The sequence below is a fragment of the Hydra vulgaris genome, chromosome 10 (assembly GCF_038396675.1).
Source record: "Hydra vulgaris chromosome 10, alternate assembly HydraT2T_AEP".
NCBI classification, from domain to species: Eukaryota; Metazoa; Cnidaria; class Hydrozoa; order Anthoathecata; family Hydridae; genus Hydra; species Hydra vulgaris.
This window is the reverse complement of record NC_088929.1, coordinates 6,923,500-6,929,499: the sequence shown is the minus strand read 5'-3', so window position 1 is coordinate 6,929,499 and position 6,000 is coordinate 6,923,500.

The following is a 6,000-nucleotide window of genomic DNA, read 5'->3' as shown; positions in this document are numbered from 1 at the left end:
TCTTATAAATATGACTTTTATTTTATTTTGGACGATTTGTTTTTGTTCAAGTGTACTTTACTCATTTGCGACAATTAATTTTAGATTTTTTGTATTCAAGTGTGTAAATTGTAATTTCTCATTATAGTTTTATATGGATATAACAAATTAATTGTTCCTATATAAACAGTTATAAAACTTTTCATAAACAATCATACACTCAAGTAAGTATCTGAATGAAGATTTAAACTGGAATGATAATTAACTTTATGTTAAGCACACAAAGTTGGAACAAGAACTAATTACTAGTATATGCATGCACCATTATGCATGCGCGATTATGACATGTTAATATTGGGCTTTGAGAGTACTCAGAAAAGTTGTTGTATTCATTTCTGACTCTTCAAAATGTGTCTATAGGTAAAATTTTATATATTTATATTTTAATTGGTTATAACAAACTTAATAAGTTGTTTATAAGTTTTTTTGGTAATAGGGTTTGTTCATTGTTTTATAATAATAATAATAATAATAGCAATAATAATAGTTATAATAATAATAATAATAATAATAATAAGTAATAACAATAATGATAATAATAATAATAATAATGTAATACTATTTAAGTAATATAATTACGTTTTCTTTTCAGCATCTCTACGTGTGGTTACAATGCATGATGTGTTAGAAGCAGAAACCGAATGTTTTAATCTTTTACATTAAAAAAAGCTGAGTGCAACCTGTTAAAGTAAAGATATAAAACGTTTATCAAAAATTTTGAGTGAAAAAAAAAAGGATGAAGATATTGATATTTTAATAAAGTATTAAAAATAAAAGAAAGTATAGCATAAAAGTAAAGAATAGTAAGAAAGTAAAGTATAAAAATAATAGAAAGTATAGATACATACTTTACTGCTGCTTAAGTATCTCTTATTAAATACAAGGAGTTGCATAAGTCAGAGTTAAATATACCATACAAAATATATTGAATACATTTCAGAAAGGGGTGCCGCTTATATATGAACTGAAACAATATATTTGTGAATAACTTTGTCTTTCTGCTAAATGAAACGTTTTTTTTAATTAGATTAATGGCATTGAAGTTATTAATCTATTATTAAAAAACGTGCTTGTTAAATTTATGTGTCAAATGGTTCTGCGCGGTTGTTTAAATGACAATTTGTGGATAGCCAATGCTGGTTTACATTATTTATAGAGTTAATAAACTGACTTTAAAAATAAGACTTGGCTACTAAATAGCTAAAGACAATTTGAAAAAATTTGTTTTTCTAAAAAAATAGTGATTTTTACATTTAAACTAAATTCAAGTTTGCTGAGTTTAATATGTATCATCCGAAAAAGTTTTAATATTTGGTTTTGTGCATAATTTATAAATACTATGAATGAAAAGCATCATATAATCATAAAGTTGAGTAATTCTGAAACTTTTAACGTTCTAAACTGATTTATTTTTTTTATACCTTTTAACTTGATTGTAAATATAGAAAGAAAATTAAAGTGATTAATAAATTTACTAAACTGTTAATTTATGATTTGGTTGATTGGTAAAAAGTTGGTAAAGTTTGATTATCTGATTTTTCCTGATAATTCCTCAAGTAAATGTAAGACCATAACAAAATTGGATTGCAAAAAAATTCAATATCTTAAAAAAAACTAAAATTAATTTTTATTTCATCTGTCAGATTTTTTTTATAGCTATATTTATCAATGCCTTTTTTTATTGTCATTATTAAGTGCATTTTATGGATCTTACAATAAACTACATTACTATGTTCTGAAAGATAAGAAACTAAAACTTTTGTAATTGAAAGGTCTTAAACTCTTTTGGTACTAAATTTCAGCATGACGGCATTGCTGCAAGCACCTTATAAGAGTAATAGTAAACGAAAACAGCATCGATATTTTTCCCCCTAATTTTTTTTTTAGTCAAAATCAAGCAAGCTTCAATTAATTAATAATCCTAAACAAGCAAGATTTTAAAAAAGTTTACAGCCTTTTCGAATTTATGTCACTAAACATTTGAGCCAAAATAAGATAATATGCTGATGTAGGGATTTGTATTTATGGTGGCTTTTAAACTACTTTTACTTAATTACACATTTTAGCATTTTTAATTTGATGAAAAGTGTTAAAAAACCCTAATATTTAATTACATAAAACATGCTATAAAATAATTTTAAGAATGTTTTCAACTAAACAATGTTGAACGAACGATGAAAAAAATTTTTTAAGTTTTTTAAATAATTAAAAAAAAACTTGCAGCCTTTATAATTTTTTATCAAATATTTTTATAAAATTGATGTCTCTTAAATCAATGTAGCAGTCTTGTTAAAATAGAAACAGCAATTTTATCTTAAGTTGATTTAAGCAATAAAATCTAAAGCGATAAATTCATTTTTATTATTTTGAAAATTGTTTAACAGTTTTCACTTTTTTGAGATTTTGCACAACTCTGCTTTGGTAAGATTTCTTAACTAACAAAAGCATTAAAAATATGAACAACTATGAAAAAAGAAAATCCCTCAAAAATCGTTGAACAAAATTTTGTATAGCTTTTATCGGTAATACTTTTAGTATTGCATTTTATTACAGAGTTGTTAAACATTTTAACTGTCACCTATTTTATGCTTGTCATAAAACTTAGATTAGTAATAAAAATTCAATTAGTTACAATTATTCTTATAAAAAAAAGATTTTCTTTTAATTTATTTAAAGTTAAAAACATTTTTTATTTATTCGGTTAAATATTTCTTTATTTTTCAATTTTCTATAGGTACTCCGTTAATCCATCAGAACTTTTGTAACGAAATGAAAGAGTTAAAAAGAAGAAAAAAACAACTAACTCTAATGCCTGATTGTCTAGAAAAGCGTTTTTTAAAGTTAATATATTTGATACAATTAAAAATTATACGCAAAAACGATATTAATTCTTTTTTAATGGAAGAGGAAGAACCAATAAATTTTGATTGTGATATATTGCCTATAAATGAATTGCTTGAAATGGAGAGAACCGACATAAAGAATAAAATATTAGAGTTTTGGATTAAAGCAAAAAGTTTTATTAAAGAAAATAATTTAGATTTAGCACTAAATTTTCTGCAGGTTATACTTAAACAAATTCAACCTCTTGACATTAGAGAAATGATTTTTCTATATAAAGAATCTCAAAAAACTTATGGCCTGATTGAAAATCAAGACATTGTTATATTATTAGGGATGACTGGGTCTGGTAAAACAGCATGTGTTCACTTTTTTTCAGGTTCTAAAATGATTAAAAGCAAAGTTGAAATTGGACCTGGTGTGTTTATTGATCATATTGCAGCAGAAGAGCCTATACAAATTGCTCTATCGAAATTTGTTATAAGTAGCCAAGCATGTTCTAAAACTAAGCATATTAATTCAATTCAAATTAACTTGGAAGATAATGAGAACAGTTTTATTACACTTTGCGATTCACCTGGATTTAGTGATACTACTGGTCCTGAAGTGGATATAGTCAATAGTGTTAATACCACTGAGGTAATCAGTCGTTCCAAAAGTGTTCGACCTGTCATTTTAATGAACATTGAAAATCAAGGTGGTCGTAGTGAAGGTATCGTTAAAATGGTCGGTATGATTCAGGGTATGGTGATGAATATTGAAGACCACTTGCCCGCATTTACTTATTTATTTACAAAATATCCAGATACTGATGTTTATTCTAAACTCTACAACATATCAAAAAACATCGATGGGCATGGTTATTCTACGTCTAAGTATGAACACAATTTGTTCAAACTTGTTTTTAAAGATATGTTATCAAAAACTAAAAACTATGGAAAACCACTAGATCTCATTAATGATAAACCTCTAGATGTTTTGAGAATTATTTTAAACAAACCTTGTATTAGTAACCCGAGCCAAGTTTTTAAGTACACATTAGTTGAACAATCAAATAGCGCATTATACAAGCAAGTTTATTATAATAAGTCTGCAATAGAATGTGCTGTTATGAATAATAACTATAGTTTGGTAATTTATAAGATTGATGAACTAATATTTTTGTGCAATACTTTGAGATTGAATAATCTAAAGGAAATTTTGAAGGAATCTATTGAATTTGTACGCAATCATGTTCAGAAGTTTCACGACGATACTATGGAAAAACTAAACAGTTGCTTGGATAAAAACAATAAAGTCACTTATAATGATCTGGCTTACTACTTTTCCCAAATTGAAAAATTTAAATGTTTAAATGATTTTAAACATGTAGAGCAGTTAGAAAATATAAGCGAACTAAGTAATGCATTACTCCAAAACTTGCAATTAAAATGTAAAGAAGAGTTAGAGAAATTTAAATCACTTGGCATATATGAAAATGACCACTCGAAATTAATTTTGAACAATTTAAAAATAATGAGTAAAATGTGTTACAATGACTACTATAGCAACGCATGTCAGTTTATATATGATCAGGTATGTGTCTATGTTGTTATCTATTTTAAAATAATAGTTTCTTTTTAGTTTGATTAGTCCAAAGGTTATTCAATATAAAATAAATTTTGATTGCTTATAAGTGATTAATTAAAATAATATTGACCAGTGAAAGTCTGGCATTAAATTTATTTTTGAAAATCAGTAAGTTTTGTAGTAAGTACTTTAATAAAAAAAAACTTATTTAAAGAATAAAAAATAAATTAACATTTTTGAAACTCATATATAGTAAATAAAAACTATGAGTCAAAGTTAACTTAGGGGCCGTCTACAAAGTACATACGCTCATAAGGAGAGGGAAATGGTCTTTAAATTGCGTATGAAAGTGTAAGGATAGGGAAGAAGTAAGGTTCAACATAAAAGTACACATCTACAAATTTAAAAGAAAAAAGCTTAGTAATGTTTGCTTTTCTAATTTATCACAATTAACAAGTACTTTTTAATAACTAAATGATTTGGAATAAATGAAAGCTTAAAAAAAAAAAAGTTAAAACAATATTATCTCATCGTTGTTCACAATTTGTCAGTAAACCAATAAAACCAATGAAACCAATCGAACCAATTACCAATAGATTAACCAATCTGTGTGTGCGCGCACGGCCTACTTAAATCACACGGCCTGATTTCTTGCATTTTCCGTAAAAAAGAGGCTAGTTTTTTTACGGCTTACGGTATAAAAATCTAGTTTTTGTAATGGTTAAGAGTCTTGTTTGCACTATAGTTGTTTTATTCTTATTTTATTAAAATAGTATAATAATAGTTAGATTTTCTTTTAGTACTTGCATTATTTTGTGCTGGATTTTTTGTTAACTGATTGCCTGCTTCAGTTTATTCCAATAACATAGAATACGGAAATAGCTTTTCAGATAGCTGTATATAAACATGCTACTTAAAATAAACTTACATGTTACTAAGATTGCCTAAAAATCTCCGATAAAAATAAAACCAAAGGTTTGTAATTTTGTATTTATTATAATTGAAATTAAAAGAGAAAACACCGTTTTACAAGTAATATTTATTTGGTCTTTGGTTTTTTTTTTGGAATTCTTTCACTTGATCTTTCCTCGATGAATACGTGACTTCATTTTGCAAGTTGTTATTTAAAATATTATCAACAATACGAGATCTATATTCGATTCTACACTATTGGTGTTTTTCATTAGTAAAATTGACACTGCTATAACAAATCTTTAAAATTTGTTCTGCAAATTTTTAAATATAAAAAAGTATGACTGCAATGTTTTATTAGGATAAAAGAAACAACTTGTAAAATTCTAAAAAGATGACGAATAAAATTAGACAGAGGTTAACATGGATATAAAGGTTCTTCTTTGTATAATATAAAGTTTCTTGATCATATGTATATATATATATATATATATATATCTGTGCTATCTCTAGAAAACTAACACTAGCATTTATGTAAACAGCTAAGCAATATCTTATCATATCAATGTCAAAACAAATGTAAATCCTACTTCAAGTAAATCATTCATAAAAGAAACAATTGCTTGCAGTGTGGGAATT